This window comes from Tympanuchus pallidicinctus, unplaced genomic scaffold (genome assembly GCF_026119805.1).
Source record: "Tympanuchus pallidicinctus isolate F22 unplaced genomic scaffold, pur_lepc_1.0 scaffold16, whole genome shotgun sequence".
NCBI lineage: Eukaryota > Metazoa > Chordata > Aves > Galliformes > Phasianidae > Tympanuchus > Tympanuchus pallidicinctus.
Window position 1 is genome coordinate 16,520,207 of NW_026294679.1, and position 20,473 is coordinate 16,540,679.

General features: G+C 41.2%; 1 long non-coding RNA gene across 1 annotated transcript; it reads left to right on the plus strand.

Moving 5' to 3' along the window:
- The first annotated feature begins 3,682 nt into the window (after positions 1 to 3,682).
- On the plus strand, positions 3,683 to 12,968 carry LOC128077730 (uncharacterized). Its single transcript, XR_008205148.1, has 2 exons — positions 3,683 to 3,731; positions 12,481 to 12,968. It is a non-coding gene; the product is annotated as an uncharacterized LOC128077730 (long non-coding RNA).
- Positions 12,969 to 20,473: the final 7,505 nt, after the last annotated feature.

Below are 20,473 nucleotides of genomic sequence, written 5' to 3' on the forward strand. Positions count from 1 at the left end.
GAAGAACCTAATTTCTTCTACACATTTCTATGTCAGACATTATTGTGCCAGGCTGCCCCTCTGCTGCCATCTGTCACAGGGCAACAACATGGAACTGAATATTGGTGGGAAGGTTCAACCTCTACTGCCATCCCACCGATACCCACTTCTGATGTTGTAGACCAACAGAATAAAATAGGAGGCACTAACTTTGGAGCACCCTTTGTAATTTTCCAGTGAATAACTCTTCCACTGATTCAGTCACATTACTTATGAGAGTGGAGTGGCTCCCAAATGATTCTCTTAAACTGATGGGCAGCTGTTTTTCTGCATAAAAAAAATTTCAATTGCAGCAAAATTCCAGGGCTGACCCTTTCCACATGCATTTTAACTTCTATATAAATCCTTTTGGCAGCATCACAAGGGAGAGAAAGGCTCCATGGTCAAACAGTTTAAAACATTGTTTTTTTCAAGTAAATACTTGATAATGTCTATTTAATACAAGTTCAATGTGAATATGTGTGCAAGGAAGAAAGATCTGTGAGAAAGATATAAAACTATAAACAAAACTGCTTTTCAGATTTCTGACTAAATGAAGTTTCAATAGTAAACACTGCTTTCTTGACTGTATCTGAAGCACTTCACATCTGATCAAATTTTGCTGGAGTCAAAACAAAGCTCAGTTTTAAGAAACGGACTCTGAAGTTGCTCTGTATTGCTAGGCCACTGCCAGTGATTTCCATTTCCCTAAAGATCTGATTTCTGACTCATCATTTCACAACATTAAAGAACAAATTTGATACTGAAAGGAATTAAGCCCCCAAAAACTTTTCCAAGAGCCACAAGTGCTGATTTTTTGCCACTTATAATGACCGCATCTTCAACTGTAATTCGTCAAGTTCCCATCCTTGTTCATAATGCCTTAGAATGGTAAATTTTGACATTGATAAACAGAGGTCAAATGCAATAAAAAGATGATGACTTCTCCCAGAAAAGTGGAAATAGCAACTCACCTCTTTAGTATCACTGTGCAGAACAAAGAAAGACTCTGATGTATTAAATGGAAATAGCTGCAAGGTTGTTACATTTAACAAGGTTAATACATTTGTTATACATTTATTATATATTTGTTTACATTTACTGTTTTTCACCTCTGACAAAGCTGTGGTTCCAAAGACACCACAGAAGATGCTACAGCCACATTAAAACAAAACGAAGAGCCAAAAAAAAAAAAAAAACAACAACCAATGACTGGCAACTTAGAACACACCCTACCTACAACCATTCACCAAGTGCTGAGAAGTCATGCCCTGGAAACTCAAACAACAAGGCATCAGAAATCACCACCATATAAACTCTTTCAGTCCTGAAAGGTCAGTCCCTAATTAGGATGACGAATAAAAATATGGTCAGTTTTGCTATTTTTAGGAGCAGTTTTCTGAATACTAAGTTCATCTCCTACCCACATACTGGGAAACTCCCTCCCCCTTCATTAATCATCTGAAATGATGATTAAAAAAACGCTTTGAGAATATTTGTTGATTACCCTGGGAACTTTCAGCACCATGTTATGCAAATCATCCTCCGCTGTAACCCTGCAGTATCTCTGTGTTTGTGCACACACTTACATATGTGCACGGTGTATGAAAGGGACAAAATACGCGAAAAAGCCCTTCTGACATTCCACAAAATCTTACAGGCATATGCAGTAATTTTTTTTCCCCTGTCTCAGTGTGTCTCGGCACCTGTCTGCACTTCTTAAATATTACTGCGAGCCTCAGCCATGCCTGTTTGTGTGTGTATGTATGTATGCTTTGTTTTCTTTTCTATCTGGGTCATTAACTGCAGTAACTCAGCTCATGTGCAGCACATCTGGTTTTCAGTATAGTCCTGCTTTTTCTCGGCTTAACAGCTGCATTGATTGAGGCATGAAGCTGTGGCTGAATTGTTCTCCACCAGTGTGACAAAGGCCAAACAGCCACCTAGGCTCCCTTCCGACCTTGCTTGCTTTCCTTCTGGTGCCAATTCAGAAAATTAACATCTTGAGTGATTGATAGCATACAATCAGCTGCTGCCAGGACTACTACCATCTTGTTTATACTGCTGAAATCTGGCTGGAAGGCTTTGGCTGGGCTGCAAAGTCTTACTTCATTCCATTTGGGGATTTCTGTCAGCATTTCACACATTCTGGGAACCTTCATTCACCTGGTAGACACCGCCTCTAGCACTAAAATTTAACCTGGGTTGTAGAGTCTCCAGTGACAACCACAGCATTATCCATGGTAATTTTCATCTCAGATCTAGTTCATAGGCAGTGTTTATTATTTCTAGGGCACTGTGTGTGTCATAGCTTGCTTTATGGCCAAGGACAACATGAAATACAGGGCTTGAATCCTTCAATCATTTGTGCTGATATGAGCTCCTGTGATCTTTCTTTGTCTTGTAGGGCTTTGCTGGATCATCAGCATTTGAGTCTCCGCGTCTTGAACCAGGCAGAGCACAAGGCTGTATGTAGATTGGCATGGATATGAGTTGAGAGAGGACGAGATGTGAAATCCTGAGAAGCACTTCAATATATGACATGGCTGCAGCTGTTAGCATACTGGCAGTGGTGATATGGTGGCTGTTAAAAGAAAGTTTCACTTAATACTTTTCTGGTTACACTAATGCAATCCAGCCCAACTAACTTCTGGCCCAATCCTACTTATGCCTTTCTATTACTGTGGATGAAAAAGAAGATGGAGAAAACAAACATCCCAATTTTGGTTAACTGTCAATGCTGAGCTGAATGGGTGCGGGATGTGGTACTGAGGAACCACAGAAGATAGGATTCCTTTGAGAAAAATCAGTACAACTGCAGATGATCCCAGTGATGATAGGATAGGAGGCACAGACAGTACATTTCTAGGAAACGTAAAGATGACAGGCAGTGACCTGTTCAGCTACCAACAGGCTGATAAAGGAGGCATGGTAAGTTTTTTCAGGACAGAAATAGGGCTTTTCTCTGGAGTCTTATGGGAAACTCCTTCTGAGACTGTGGGCAGCACAGATGGAGTCACTAGTTGCCCATCTGACAGATAACTTGACAAGGAGGCTGGTATCAGGGGCAGGTCAGAGACAGGAGTTTCGTGATGAGAATAAGTTCACAGGGAAAAAGGCCCATCCACGTCCTGAGGGAGACAGAAAGCAGTACAGATGTAGTAATGGTGGGGTTAGAGAGAAGATCCAGAAATGGCTGACATGAGCTTTATGGCACTATACCGCAGTGAACTGAAATATTTTTAGCTAGTCAACCTACATCAACAAAGCCAGGCTGCTACAGTCAAGGCTTTCTTGTTGCGAAGACATTATGATGTAGCTTTTGGCTAGGATAAATCAGATTAACCAGCAGCCCAGTTTTAGTGGAATTTAATCTATGCCATTCCTTCCCAATATAAATATGAGCCGCTGTCCTCTACTATAAGTATCTTTATCTCTCAGAAAATAGGAGGCAATTGGTCATCTCTTCTATAAGGGAACTGTTAGGCCACAGCTTGAACTGGTGATTGAGCATTTCATGAAGGGATGTGGCTGGCCCAGGGAGCACAGGCAAATTGTTTACACCTGTGCTGCCCACCTGACCAGAAGGGGTGGAACCAGGGTGAAACCACTCTGGGCTCGTATAAAGGACAGCCACTGAGGGAAGAATCTCTTTTGGATGTAGGCTGCTTGTTGAAAAGGAGTGTTGTAGTGCCAGAGAACTTCTTCACTAGGTGAGTGAGTACAGCTTTTCTCTTTGTAGAGTATTGGTCTGCTTGTGAACATCTGATATTGCTAAGAACCTGCCAGAAGCATTTTGCATCTCTGTGAGTTGAGCATCTTTCAAAATGTATGCATATAGGAGAGAGACAAGGGCATCTAGTTTAGTGTGTAATAATACTAAAGCCCTCAAGTACTGGTAACCTTTAGTGTTTTCAGCTCTGTTTTTGTGCCTTCTGTCACTCTCCCTGGCTGCCTGAGTTAGCAGCACGTGCACAGGTTTGGATCATCCCTCTCTGTTTGACATTCAGAGAATAGCGAGTGATTATGGCTGTACTATTTACTCTTGCTGCCATGCTTTGGTAATATTTGCAAAGCTGTTACCTTACTGGGTTCTCAGCTTAGTGCCAATCTGAGAAAAAGCCTCTGAGGTTTCATTTACTGTTTCATCTCCTTGGATGACATTATGTTTGATGGCTAGAAGCTGGGTATTACTGCAGGCAGAACCAATTAGCCAAGCCCTTTCACATCTGGCACATGAGAAACTGCATGCTAACATAGCTAAATAGCATTTGACCCAGAGCCTAATCTTCTATGGACAGCAACTTTATTAAGAATGGCTGAAGAAAATCCCCCCCAAAGCTGTGATGTGCTGAGCTTTGCTCTGCTCAGCCATTCTTACAACTACTGAATTGCTGACGGGGCCTTGGGGCATACCCACACAGTCACTCCAATCGGTTTTACAGCCCTCTCAGCTGTTGCTTACTACCATCTTTCAGCATGGTGCCACGGGATGTTTGTGTAAAAGGCTCAAATACTCATTTCCCTGGAGGTTCATTTGCACTGTGGTATCTCAGACTTGGAGCCTACCTTTTTAAATATGTTCTATGGGATTTGCAGTGTGTAAAGCAACACATAGTGGTTTATGAGAAGTTTCCTCTGGCAGCATGTGCAGCCAAAACTTCTTGAAGCAGGGGAGTTTATGTGTGGGGGGTGAAAGCTAATGTTTTTTGAAGCTTTTTTTCTGTTGTGTTCACTGCCTGCTTAACCTAGATTCATGTGGTGTGTTAAGTCTGAGTGAAATAGAATGCCTAAAATACAAGAAGACAGTCTTGAGTAGCTAAGGAGAAGATCAAAAGAAGTGTGGTTTTGATGTGATGACATTAGCAAAGGTCTTTTGAGCTGCATATCATCAGTCGTGATAAAGTGTCCAAATATGCATTACTCTGTTTGTGTACTAACTGCAGTTTTCTTCTTAACCAAGACCTCTCTGGATTGCTTGACCATACATGGCACATCAGAAATAGTCTGTTAATAGGTGACCTGCTCTAATGGCTTATATGACCCTGCTGTTGGAGAATATGGAAGCCTATAATGTTATTATTCTTTACCTGTCCTGCCAGGATGACAACTGTGGATTAGGACACAGAAAAAGATTGCACAGTCAAAGTCTGTAGTCTGCTGGGAAGGAATGATTTTAAAATGAGACAGGGGAGATTTAGGTTAGGTATCAGGAGGAAGTTTCTTCACTCAGAGTGGTTACTCATTGGAACAGGTTGCTTAAGAATGTTATGGATGCTCCATTCTTGAGGCATCCAAGGCCAGGCTGGATGTGGCTCTGGGCAGGCTGGTCTAGTGGTTGGCGATCCTGCCTATGGCAGGGGACTTGAACCTACATGATCATTATGATTCTTTTCAACTCAGGCCATTCTACGATTTTACTCAGTGCAGAAAAGGGACCTTGGAGCTGAGGTCTAGCATTCTTTGCGTTAAGCTAGTTGTTGTCTCAAGAAGCTTCATTTACAACTGAAGAGGGCTGAATGGGTGTAGGATGTGGTATTGAGGAGCCTGTTTCTTTGTGTGTACAGCAGCAGATCTGTTTGCTATTCTACTATGGATTATGGAACAGGCTCTGTTAGAAGGCACTCAAGTCTGAATCCTAAAAGTTTGTAACTCTTTGCTATACAGCTTGAAGGAATGTTGAATTTGGATCATTACCAGTTGTTTTTTTGGATGTTGGTTTTCTGCTACACTGTTTCAATCCAAAAAGTTACTATTACAATGCCATCTTTGTCTGTATGTTCCTGTCATTTTTTTAAATAAATTCATATTCTGAAAAGGGAGAAAAGCATAGCATTGTTGCAGTATTGTTTCTTGGTCTGAGTAGATTAGCTTAGAGATATAACAGTTGAAAAGTACTGATTGTAAAGTGTCATTGCAGCTGTATTATAGATATAAGGTTTGATGCAAGTTCCTCAAAGCTAATCAGGACTTTCAAGTAACACCCTCTGCAACTTTCCCCACAAGTAGAGCTGAGCAAAACTGCATCAGCTTAGAGCTTCAGGTCATAGCTGTAACAGATTCTCATCTGACCTCAAAACAGTTGATTTTGAGCATGCTTAACCCTTAGACCTTGGATATGTGGATCAAAACCAAAGAAAGCATTTACAACAGAAGTCCATTCACCATTAATCTGCGTAGTTTTCCTTGGGAACTGAAGAAAAGAAAGCTGATTTTTTTTTTTCCTCAGTCAACTTTGAATTAAGTGCACAAACTCTTTAGGATCAACAGTGTTAGAGGCAGGGAAATTCTACAGTGGTATATTAATCAGTCTGGCATACAAGACATGCACCCTTATTTCCTACATGTGAATTGCTTAATGTGATTTCTTGATTAGTTCTTTAGATGCTAAAAAGATGAGTGTGTTATATTCTGAATATAAAATCTGGTGCTGGTGGAGGAGGATTTTAATCAAGATTAAAATCAGTAGGTGCCACAAGAGTAGAAAGAATAACAGTTGAAAAGGGGAAGTGAATGCTAGATGAAAATGCCAGAACCTGTTTATTCATTCATTTAAAGCTCTCAGCTTACACTTTTGAAAAGAAAGTGTGCTGAGGCAACAGTACTAATAAAAAGACTAACAGGACATGCTATACCTGGTATTTAGAAAAAAACAATCACTGAGTTTTTGCACCCACTTGGAATGAATTTTTGACTTTGCCTTATACTCTGTTATTAGCTGATTACAATACTTTTGTGTGCTAAAAATTCAAATATTAGGTACTGATATCACATTTCAGTCAGCCATAGAATAACAAAACTAGATTGGCACAGAAGTGATAGTGTTCAGGAGCATCTACTCTGAAAGCATCCAAGATGTCCACTGCTCTGCTTACCCTGGTTCAGAGCAAAACAAGAGGACAGGAATTGCTCTGGCAGTCTTCTGTGGGCATTTATGGCTCACATGTCTGTTATTCTTTCTCATAGTGGCTTTGAAGTTCTCGGGACATCTAAGCTCTAATGTGTAAGACAGTGCGAGTCACTAGAGAAAACCATGTTAGCAGTAATTCTTGCTTTAGACTCAAAAGCTGTTTCTACAAACTCTGCTGCTTCCTTGTCCCATCAAGTCTCCAGCAGGTTATTGAAAGTCCATGAACAGGCAGAAGGTATCTCTAGCCACCAACCCAGAAAGATCTTCCTCTTTCAAGACTACGGTTCCCATGTGAGAGGAAAAAGTCACTAGTTGGACCTGCATCACCACAGGAAACCCCGGCTTTAAAGAGTTCTCTTAGATCAATAGTGATATGAATGCAGGCAGTGGGAACCTGACCCTGAGTCACAGAAACATCCTGTTATCTCCAACAACTTGAATAGAGAAAGCAAGCTGCCCTGGGTATCCAACAGCCCACTGAGAGTCTGCTTACTTGGCAGGCTGCCTTTTTAACTGGCTGTATCCCCAGCAAGTTCCCTTCAGATCTGAGAATGAACCTCCTATTCAGCTTCTGCATTATAGAAGAAAGAAGAGGTCACCTCCACACTTCAAATCTCCAATAGACAAAGCAAAGGAGCTTGGAGACTCGGCGTTTATGTTAAAGCTAAACCTAAACAAGTAAGCAGATAAACTTCAATGTTGAGTGTGGAAAGTGACCAAATCTTTGTTACCCAACCCAAAATGCTATGAAACATCTGGCAACTTCTCCCGGGGGAGTATAACCATTAGTTGGCATCTCCCACAGAATCCACACGCTTTACGGGAAGAAAGCTTCCCTGACTATCCAGGTCCCTACAAGTTCCCTAGCAGTGAGTCCCTTTGGCTCTAGATGGAATACAGCAATCCCACAGCACAAGTGAGTCTCTTCATCCTCATCTGCTGCACTCAGATGTGAAAGTCAAGGCTGCCTATCATTAAACCAAGCCATCTTTTCACTAGGTAATCTTCACATTTTTTTCTTCTGTTGTTTATGCTTTGGCAGAAATTATATTCAGAAAAGGCAATACTGAAACAATTTAAAGTGTCTTTAAGTACTTTCAGGAATGTTTTTCCTCCTACCAGTAGCATGTTCCCTGCTTCCCCACTCTTCTGAATAACTTAAAGCACCAGACCCGCTCTTCAAATAGCCGAAGCTGTCTTTTTTCCTTCTTGCAAATCATGCATATACTGGTGCTTTATTACGAAGGCTGACCTAATTATTGAGAATGAAGAAATAATTGATTGAGCTCAAAACTCCTTCCCTAACTTGATTTAATGGGAATTATATATGTTAAGTTTTAATAACTGAAAAGAAACAACCTGGCTGAACTGGCTGTTATGGGGAGAGAAGTCACCTCAATTATTTGCATCCCTTCACTGGTGGATACAAATTCTGTATGCCAGTTATACAGGGAGAGCAATGTACTCCATTACAGGTGGTGTGCACAAGCTTATACCAATGAAAATTGTCCTGTTAAAAGTTCATTGAAAGCTGGAAGAACCCAGCTGCTCTCACATCATCAAGCAGCATCTTGCAAAACAAAATCCCTGTGAAGCTATTGACATAACCAGCATCCCCATCCTCTTAACTGCCTAGCGTAATCCAGCTTGGGGAGAGCACGCTCACACTAAGAATGCTCAATGCAGCACAAAATCCTGGCTTCTGACTCAGAAAGCTTTAGCGGTTCCCAGTTCTCCTGCTGTTGTGCTGCAGCTCTCAAATTGCCTTGATCAAAGGAGCTGACTGTATTCTATTTCTCAATGAAAGATATGTAGTGCTGGATAGAAATTTGACAGAGATTGGTCCTGCTCTCCCTTCCTATTTATGAGGATACCACTCAGGATCACAGTGCTGAGATCTAAAAGCTGAAACATTCAAACCCAGTGTGGTTTGCATGCAAGCACCATAAAAATGTGTATGGAATATCCCATAAAAGATTGCTTTAAAGTGCCATGCCAAAAGCTGAGTTAAAAAATCAGGCCAATTGTCTGGAGATGATGGCAGTGAAATCTTCCTCTGAGCCTTTCTGTTCAGCCACCCTATCCCAGTGCTAACTGACACACAGCTTTATGAACTACTCTCCCTTTCACACCTGTGTAATATGGTACTGGTGACAGCAGCTCAGTGTTCACTGGAGCCAGCATGGCCTTTGATAGTCCTCCATGAATGCCATGTGCCCATCTCATGCCTCTCACCCCTCCACTGCATACATTGCTGTGCAACTCTTGAAGAGCTGCCAAACATCTGCAGCTCAAGGCCTGCGTACTATAAATAATTAGCCTTAAAGATACCTGAACAACACAGTTTGCTGCCTGAGGACTTGTAAATGTGGATGGTAAAAATAATTCTCTTGCTGCTTGTAAAATGTGTTTCTTATTAGAGGTCTCTTCTGACCCCAAGAGTGCCCACACTGTATTTCTCTCTGCCTCTCACACTCACACGCATGCGCTTATGACTGCACATACTTTGTTCATTTCTAAACCTGGCAGCTGTAGCAGCAACAGCAGTTGTAGACATTTTGAGTATTTATTCATCCCCCACATGTTGGGAAAGTCTTTCTTTGGGGCTTCAAAATAAGATCCTTTGCCCTCGTAGAAAGAAGAATAAATATATAAAAAAGAATGCTACAAATTTGGCAAAGATCACATTGCAGCATCAATCCAGACCCTCATCAGAGGAAAACAAATAACAATGTGCAGATTTTATGAAAAGTACAAGAATGAAAAAGCTGTTTCCCACAACTAAGGAACTTAAAGCCAAAAATAAGCAAGCCTGCACTCCAGCTCTGGCTGTGGTAATGAGCTGTTCCTCCCCAAGAGGACCATGGAGGACTGTTTGCTTTGCCCTGCATTGCACTTCGAAGGGCTGCCAATTTAAAAGTAATAGATTGTTCTGACTAAAAAATAAAATGTTTTCTGCAGTAGTCAGTGAATCCTGATCCCCTCTTTGCCCTAGGTTTACACATTTCCTAAAGAAAAACAACATTTTTATGGATGTACTCTCATCTGTGCGAGATGCCTTCTGTTTGTTTTTTTTTCACTACACCATTGTTCAATTTCCACAAAAATGCAACATCACTTGATCTCAACTTTAACATTCCCTGGTCAGAACTAAAGGCAGTTTAATGGTAAAACAGGGCACAGAAGGAGCATGTGTTGTGATGGATACAGAGAGGACTGCAGCTCAAAGATTTTTTGAGAAGAAAAAAATCTTTTTTACAATTGTTGGGATTGTAATCACTGAGCTCAAGCATAAGAGGGAGATGTGGTCACATAACAGGGCAATTCGGTGTTTAATCCCATTCTTTTTACTCTTAACTGAGGATAGCATGAGATCAGATTTTCCCCAAATGAAAACATGGAACATCTACTGGTTCCACTGAGGCTTCTCTGATTTATGTTGGTGGAAACAAGATATTGTCTGACTGTAGGGGCTTTAGCTTTTAAAAAGAACTTACTAGAGGAGTGAAATATAGCCATGGAAGATGAAAATAATAGAGTCAAGTTCCCTGCCCTGAGTAGATTCAACCCAAACAAGAATTCCTGGACTTGATGCTGAACTCAGAGTAAGCTATCTGATCATGTTTGCAAGATGTTCAGATGATCACAGTGATTTCTATGCTCAAAGCTATGGGATGATACAATATAAACCAAGGTAAACATTTCTTTGAATGTTCTTGGCCTATTTCTGTTTTCTTTCTACTTGCTTGTTCCCTTTATCACTGCTGTATTTTTTCTTTGAATGAAATGTTCTCCAGCTCATGAAAGAAATACCTCTACTGCAAGATTGACTACTAATTTCTAGCAGAACTCCTTGGTGGATTATGATTATTAATCAAATTTGACATTGATTTTCAGTTTTGATACTTGTAGCAACCTGATCTCAGCAGAAACAGGCACCTTTACATTGTCTTCCGATATGGAGTGTGGTTACAATCAGTCTTAAGACACTGTAAACCAAGATCCTTATCCCACAAGAGGGGCTTACACAGAGCTTTGACTGCAAGTTTGAATTAGTTATATTAAAAGTGAACATTTTTCAAGCAGTCAGACAAGTTCAAATTCCACTGGAGCCAAAACATTTTCAGCTATATAACAAAGAGCTTTTAGCACTAATAAATGTCATTTTCCTCCTGTCTACAGTATGTCACTAGATTCCCCCAGTCTGAAATGAAACTGCTCCTAAAGAATGCTAACAGAGTCCTACAGTGCATTTTACCTCCTTGGACTTCTGAAGATATTTAGCGAGGGTAATTCAGGAGTACATTCCATTCTCTAGTGCTTATAGGGTCATTTTTCTTTGTCCTCAAGACCACATTTGCCTCCTTAATGAGGTGAAAGAGATGGCTGAGATGGAGGGGATCCTGAGCACATATCTCATTTCTACCACAGATGAGGCTAGTAAATTAGGCTCACCAGGCTTCACAGGGCCAAAATCAAAGAAGGAGGCTACAATGTGGTAACTTCTATTTTCAGTGGCTCCTTTCACCTCCTTCTGTCATTCCAAACACAGTTCCTCTACCTTAGGCTTGCTGCTACCACATAAACATGCAACTCACCTTTACAGAACCAATGTGGTTAAACCAGGCAGGCACAGATTCAGCTGCCTTGAGCCATCTGCTTGTAGGCCTCCCTCTGCACATGTATAGTGTCACACATACCAATAGCTTCCACCAACCACTGTGCAGAAACAAAGTATGGAAAGCTGTAAATCACAACTGCGTTGGGTTGGGATACACACATCTAAGAAAATGAACTGATCAGAATCTAAATCAAAAAGTGCACAACCCATCTTAATGTAGCAAAATATAATTCCCAATCTACCATCATCTACAGCCTGAACTAGTAAGAGCGTATTACCTCACAGAGAATTAATTAACTTGTCTGAGTTTAAGCCCATGCCTCACAGAGCCTTTTGGTGAGCTGTCAGGAGCGTTGCCCCAGGCATATTATTCAGTGTAACCCTGTTAGCGGAGAGTAAAATATAACATACCAGAAAGCAGCTCTAAATGAAGATGAAAAATCTGCTTGTATCCACAAAATGCATGCAAGTGAATTCTTGTGATAAGACTGTTTAAGCATGCTGGTATAAATATCTGGTATGAAGATATTACTGTTTCTGAAACATTCATTTTAATGATTGAAATCTTCCAGGCTCAGCCACTTTCTCAAAATTGCTTGAAAGTTTGACCAAAGTATTCAGCAGCTTCCAGAGTACAGGAGAAACAAAAGCCTTCTCCAAACTTACTTTAATAATAAAAATCTCCTTCCTCTTTTATTTTAGTATCATTAAATGCAAATATGGTACAAGCTTGAACCAAAATAACAAAAAGAAGAGATTTAAAATTATTATTCTCTTCTATTGAAATTGGGTCATAGATGGGTTGTAAGATGTTTTCTTCTACACTAGAAAAGACAAGCAAGAGCAAGTTCAGAGAATACAATTTAAGGAAAAGAAATGCCTTCCTAGAAATATGGATTACAGATTCTACGTTCTCTGTCTTATCCCCCAGCCACAACCATGAGACGAAAACAAACCCAAAGCAGTCACGACGTCAGTCAAAAAAGTCACGACGAAGAATTATTTATGGGCACAAATTCGGCGTCAACCTGCCATCTACTGGAACTGCACAGTGCTCCCAGATAGGAACCTGAACTGTAATCAGACACAACAGAGACCACAGGCAACTTTGGAATAAAGGGCATCCAGCATTTTTGCACCTGTTTCTAACTTCAAATAAAAGAGGATAGCTCCAAGTTAGGGTGGTGGCTCTTTGAACTGGTGGCTTAAATGTTGGTCAAGGTCGCTATGGAATTCAAGATCATCTGAAGGTAATATGCAGCATGAAAAATGCTGGGACTCCAGCTGGATACAAATATTGACTTATCTTTTGGCAATGGCTGCAGCAGGGAAGCAGAGGAAGAAATACATGGAGGATTATGAAATGCTCAAATACTCTACAGAGCTAGCCTGAGGATGTGAATTATATTGATCCTGTGTTATTATGTTCTGATGAGACCTTTCACGTGTCACAGGGAGAATAGTGAATTCAGGCAGACACATACAGCAATATTTTATTACACATTTTATGATTTTTTCCCCGAGGGGAAGGGGAGTTTAGTTCTATTTCAGATCATGCTGCGCACATAAAAGGCATGAAGTTGCCTTTGTGTCATCTCCTGATACAGCTGTATCACCTTCCTACTGAGAGGGGGAAGTTCCTTTGAGGAATCACAGCAGTCACACAAATGTGAGTTGAAACGACTATGTGCTGGGGCCAATTGCACAGCACATCCAAGAATGGCTCTTATAAATAGTTAATGGGCCATTTTAGCCCATAATGAAGTATTTCTTAGCACGAGGAAATCTCAGACCTACCATTTTCTACTGAATTTATCCATGAGATTCTTCCAAGTGCTTTACTCATCCTGTTCCTGGTAGGACTGAACAAGAGAGAGGCTGAATTCCAATCTATATTTAGATATACCAAGTGTGACTTTTGCAGCGTTGGATGTAGAAAGATCTTTAGTTCAAGATTTGTGTCCCAGTCCACCAAGCCAGTCTCACTTTCTTTCTAACATTTCTTGCAGAAACAAGCTGCAAATGAGTATAGCAGCACAACTGCTTTTGTGGAAAATGTGTCATCTTTTACTATTTACTCTTCAAAAGCTTGCAATTTAACTTTAAATTTTAAATTTAAAATGTTCAACAGTACTTATTGCATGGAAAGGCTGGTAGAGGCAGATGTGAATAAGGCAGGTAGTAATTGGTAGTATCTGGTGATGAGAAGCTATTTTCTGTTTAAAAAAAAAAAAAAGTTCACCTTTCCGGAAAAAGTAAAATTATGTTTTCAGAATTTGAAGCAGATTCCTGAAAACAAATCAAACTAATGGTGGGAAAAGACCGTTTTTTTCACTAGTTCTACATGATTCATCAGGAATTGTTTGACCAGAATGCCCACTAATCACTGCTGAGTCAACTGCATATTAGGATTTCAATGAGAAATGCATTGCAGTTGGGTCTGCAGTAGAACTTGAACTGAGTAAGAAAAGTTAGGATTGGAACCTGAACTAGATCCTCTGAGATCCTATGAGAAAATTTCTGTTCTCAAGAATAAAGAATTTCTAATCAAGCTTCATTTTAGCTTTTCTGCATTGAGAAATAATGGCTTTCCTGCAGGAAAATTGGAAAATTGGGCAGGGGGAAGGTTGAGAAAACAAAGACTTACTTTGTTCCCCATCCTCTAGCTGTCTTTCTGCCTTTGTCAGTCAAAAACCAGTAATTTATTATTTTTTTTATATTCTAACCTTTGCCAGCTGGAAAAGAGCAGTGGAACTATGCAGTTGCATTACTTTCTGAGTAGAAATAACACTTCCACATGGAAATAAAATGATTTCAAAAGAAGCTGTTCAAGAGAAACAAAATCTGCAGTTGCCTACTATTTCAGTTTTGGTGAAAATCTTCACTTTTCACAAAAAGCTTTTCCTTTTCTCTATAAGGTATTATAACCAGCTGTACTTGTAGGAGAGGAGTGTTAAAATCCTATTTGACAAGTCAGCACTGGCCTTTGTAGGGCCCATCACTACAGCAAGCATTACTTTTTCCAAAGCTGTTACTCCAACCAAAGCTTTCTGCCTCAGATCTTCAGCTGATCAGCTACTAACTGCCTTGTTTCATACTTGACTGCCTCATTTACACCGCTGAAAACATCTGAGAGCCATTTGTGTTGGCTCAGAGTGTACTCTGCTCAGCACAAAAAAACTGAGGGCAATTGCATTTTAGGCAGAGCATGTTAACAGTGCAGCAGTGGCCATTGTGACTGCTAAACCTATTGCAGCTCTAGTGTCAGCCCCACACGCAGCAGCAGCTCTGGCTAGAAAGCTCAGGCTTCCTGTGGGCTGCTTTGCTCACTGTGTTTGGTCTTTCCAGCAGGACACCAGATCCAGATCAAATACGCAGGACCCTCCTGCTGAACAGAGAGAGAGCCAGGAATCACCAGCAAGTCACTCTTCTGTTATGATTTGGGTGGGAAACAGACTTAGGGTATTTTCTCTGCAGTTATAAAAAGTTGGAGGCACAAAATGTAAAGATATAAATGGAGCTGTTCACGTGACAGCTGTTGGAGTTGGGGTTAAGTGCTAAGTTCTCAGTACAGCAAAAATGCCACTTTATGAGGAATATCTGCCGTAACCTAGGAGCAGATGTTACCCAGTGCAAACCATGGCAGTGCTCTACCAATGTAACACTGGCTGTGAACATGAAGGGAAATTCCTTCATGGAATAGGCTGCCCAGAGAGGTGCTGGAGTTTCTCTCTGGAGATATTCAAGACCCAGCTGGATGCCTGCTTGTGCAACCTGCTGTAGAGATCCTGCTTTAGCAGGGGAGTTGGACTCTGTGATCTTCAAGGGTTACTTCCAAACCCTGAAATTCTATGAGTCTTTCTGAAGAGTCACAATAGGGCTTGGAGATTCTACCTTGGAACCCTGAATCAATCCAGGCATACCTACAGGCTTAGCTTTAAAGAGTTAATTTCCATTTGTGTTGGAGATGAGGCTCAAAGTAGAGGTTAAGAATCTCAAATTAAGTAGAGCCTTCTAAAAGATCTGCTCCCTGTGCCTATGGTTGGATGGACAGATCTGTGTCCTTTTTGTTCAGTGGTGAAAACTGTCATTCCTCAATCAAGACAGGGATTGTAAACTTTGCCTAATTTGTCTCCTGTGTAAGGTCATGCTACCATTCCTACATTCCTCCCCCCTCTGCTTCTAAGTTTGCAAGCCCTCAAGCCTTCCTGTATGACAGGAATGGAGAGGGATACACTGCACTGCATCCGGGTACAGATTCACATGTCAGCCTTTGTCCTGCTTGGGCTGCCCTTTGGCACAAGAAGCCACACTACAATCACCTCCGAGCTGGGAGAAATCTGCAGGAAACACTTAAGACAAAATATCTTGTTCTTCTTTTTCTACTTCTTTCCCACCCACCCTGCACAGTACATGGAAGAGGAAGGCTGTTAAATTACCCAATAGCAGACAATACTTTCTAAAATGTCCAATTTAAAATTCCTCTCCTTTCTTGGTTGATTTGTCAGGTAACTCTCTCAGGAATATAAATTCCTGTACTCCAGAATCTGCCACATCGGTCTGTGCTTGTTGCCTATGCTAAGACTTATTTATGAGGGAAGTTAAAAGATAGGAAGGTCCTGGATGAATGTGCCAGTGATCTGATTTCATTTCTTCATGGTGGAGTAATTCTCATTACCAAACATATCATTATCCTTTGGAATTCATTTCCACAGTATCCCTAAGAGTGAGAGTCAGAAGATAACTACACATGCACACAAAAAAATGGGAACAACCATATTCAGACTAGCTGGGAATCACTATAAAAAGCAGAAGATTTATAGGTCCATCTCTACTTCAGGGCATTAGGAAAGGATCATCTAACGGAAAATTAATATTTCCAGCTTACCTCTGGTAATGTTCTTCCACTATTCACCAATAATTTTCGATGATTTCTTAGTACTTTTTTAAAAGCATTACATACTGATCGCTAGTGGAAAGAAGAGATGGGACAAAACACAACTTATGAGCAATTGCTATTTCCTATCTGTTTGAATAAAAGCCAGCAGCCCCTAAAAAACACATGGACACCTAGATGATATTAGTGGGAATTCAGTTCTGTATGTCACCAAAGAAACAAAGTTTAAATGGCTTTAGCCTCAATTCAAGCATGAGAAAGACCTCCATGTCTCTGTTTCCCAGTTTAACAACAATTGTAGACTTACCACTTTGCAGAAACAAGGAGAAATACATTAGTTCCCACGGGGTGAGAGAGACCTCTCCAGCTGCACCTTTACATCCTTACAAGGAAGCACATTCATCCCACTACATTTCAATGTAAATTTTGGAGAACACGTGCCCCAAGATCCATGCACTGTGACAATCCGTTTGAAAGATGACCTGAAAATTGTGCCTGAGTTTCCCATGTTATAGGGTGGCCTGAGAGAAATACCAGACTAATTCTGAGCTTGATCCTCTTTTGTAGATTAGATCCCTTAGGGAAAACCAGGGGTTCAGCCTAGCTGTTTATCCCAACATCTGTACTTTGCACAGTGAACCAGAAACCGCAGCAAGCCTGGCTCCCCCCTGGCACTGCAAGATTTCTGCTACAGTTAACACTGGAAAGCAACCAGAAGTAGCCACAAATCAAAACCACAAAGGGCCTGCTGCAAGTCTCACAAACCTTGGTTTTATACCAAGCTAATAGCAGCAACATCACCAGAGTTATGCATGATTTGTAGTCTGAAAGTGAGAACAGAAGCTGGCCGTCTGTGTAGAGAAGCTAAATCCCTTTAATTATTAAAACATATCCTATTGCTGTTGAAAATCCCATTGCCATTGGAAAAAAATACACTTGTAATAAATGTGTGCTATACATCAAAGACCTCTTTTGTAAATAAAGCATTCCTTTTTTTCACTTTTAATAGAAAAAAATTGGCCCAGGGACTAAATTGATGTTTTATCTGTTATCTTTGAAACATTTTAGAGTGGCAGATTTATCTGCTGTTTATATTTTTCCTCCCAATACAGCAATTAATTATTTTTGTTGATGAGGGGAAATGATTTAATATAAATGGTTGGAGGGTCCTCTTCTGAAGCCAGTGGGAGATTTGGCTGGGCAGAAAAGGCAGCACTGGTGAAGGAGTGGCAAAACTCAGGGAAGCATTCCAACAATCCTAAAGGCATTTCACAGAAAAAGCAAACCTGCTCCTGGCCCCTAGAACTGAGCAAACCTCAGTTTCACACCATGTTTTGGTTGTGAAATGGAAACTGTGCAGTTACCTCTTACTATTTATGTGCTACCAATTCCTGGCTTGTTTCCAAAGGAGCCAATATCCCATACTAGCATAAATACCAGAGCTGAGAATTCACTCTTACTATGGTAAAAAATTGCCCTGGCTTTGAAATGCACCAGAAGCAGACTTAGCCCAAGGAGCTGGGTGCCCTGGAACCCTCCTAGCCAGCAATGTAGAATTACTGACATGTGGATCACAGTTAGCTGCTGGCCCCAGCATCAGGCTTTGCCTTCCATCTCCTGACTGGGCACAGTCTGGCCTCAGGGGTGAGCTATGGAGTGCTCAGCCTGCAGAAATCAGAATGGAAACCAAGGTCTTTGCCATCCAAACTGCACCAATGATCTGGATTTCACAGGGAAATCCAATGTGAAAAGTGCCAATTGTGCTGCATCTATGCCCTTACCTTCTCTGTGCCTGTGACCCACTCTGGGTTCATGCATTCCCTGCCATCACTTCCTGAGTCAAGCAAATGCTTTCCATCCTGCAGCACACCACAGAGACCCGAGCAGCACTGCATTTATGAAATGCTTCATGAGCACAGCTATCTAAACAAGCACTGCATGAGCAACATCTGTTACCCAGCCCTACCCACTGTTTTTATGGTGAGCTTCAATCAGCAGTCCCCCCACCAAAAGTCAGATTAAGGATATTGACTGCACATTCCTGCTTGGATTATGTTTTACACTGCAGCGTTTCAAAGTTGAAATCGTAGGCCCTCAGAGAGTGCTAGGAGAAATATGTTCCTGGAAGTCCTATGGGCCATAAGATCTGGGTCTCTTTGCCAATCCAGCTCCTCTGATCACAGAGGAAAGAGCCTACCATGGTCCTGTTCCATGTCTAAGGGGCAGGAACCTGCCCCATCCTCTCCACCCCAGTGATGAAGTCTGCAGGGCATCATCAGCTACCTGTGTACCATGGTCTGAATTTTGATCAGATATATGCTGCTTCCTAAACCGTCCCTGTACAAGTTCCTGAAACACCCTTTCAGCAAGGGCTGCTGGGGTGATCTCTAGCCATTATAAAATGCTTGGTTCTGTCCTTATAGTCTGCTCCATCCCTTTGTAGTACTGGACTGGCACAAAGGAAGCAGATCCAAGCTGAGTATTCACCTTCCTGTGCTGCTGTATGGGAACTGCTGAGTCACAGCCTGAACCTCTGATTGATCACCTGAGGCGAGCCATGAGTCAGCCAGAGGAGCACAGGTGAAGGCAATTCTAGACCTATTTAAGAGCTGGCTACCAGTGGGGAAGGTTCTCTTCTGGAGATCACCTCTCTTGGTGTTTTGTGGTGAGCTCAGCCAATGGGTAAGCTCTTCCACTTATTCTCTTTTTGTTTTGGTTATCTACTTTGCCTAATTCTCTTGGTTCTATTGTGATTATAATATCTTGATATCTATTGATTATACAATTATATTGTGATTATAACATCTTGATATCTATTGATTATACAGCTGCCTAACCTAAGCTGGAGGAACTTAAAAGATATAGGCTATTAATGACAAGAGAAAGTTGATAAATTAGCTACCTAAGCAGTGTCTCTCCCATCTAGTTATACCAGGCACTGCTGGGAATTTAAGCCATGTAGGATAGAAATTCTTCTGAAGTAGAACACTTAAAATCAAAGTCCAATCTGGAACTAGTATCGTGGGTCTCCAGACAGTCAGAGGAGGATATCTCCAGAATGTATTCAGATTACTGATCACTGGGTGGCTCCAACAGGAACTTTCTAGAAATGCCAGTCTCTCCCTTGACCTATGCCTCAAAGATTGTACTAGACTTGATGCTATTTTATAGGGCTGAATCTGGCAAAAAAAAATAAATCAAAAAACATTGCAGTGTGAGACCGGCTAGCTAAGGAGCCCAGCTTTGGAAGAGGGAAGCCTGGAAAGAAACCCTATTGCAACTTTCAAGCGCTGTGAATACATCCCCTCAAAGCAACCCCAGACAGAAATGTTCCCTATGTAGGCCTTCCCTCTCCACACTAATTCTTGGAATTGTTATTTATAAAACACTGTCACTCAGTGCCTGATCTTACGGGAAGATGAGGAGACCCTCCTGTGAGCTTTGCCAAGTGTTCATAAAGTTCATGTCCTTGAAGTTTCAAGTCATTCAAACAATTCTTAATTTGATCTATAATAAATCTGGCTTTGGTTGGCAGGACACAGCAAGTATTCCCCGAGCTTTCCTGTTACCCATCGGTCTGAATTGAAAGAAAATCTACCATCTGAGGAGTAGAAAAAATACAAAGCTTGGTTTTGGGCAGTTGAGAGAGCAGGATCTATTTTGGGAGTAACTCAATGTGAAATTTGTTTACAGGACTCAGGGGAGAAACAAAAGTTATATGCTATAAACCAAAATAAGTCCTTTACTCCCTTCCTGAGTAGTAAGTACTTGAAAGCTCCCTTAGTGTGGAAACATACTTGGAGACAAACCTAGAAGATAAACCATAATAATGAGGATAAAAAGAAAAATAACAGCTCTCCCACCCACTCCCTTAGTGGTCTCCCTCTATGAGAATCCCAGTGCCCCAGGGTAGTGGTCAGGAAATTGACCAGATGGATATTAGTCAAGGGAAGAACCTTGGCAATTTAAACCCCTGCTGTAGGTTGAAATCCAGACCTACAGGGTTGAGTTTGATCAAGAGGCAGAT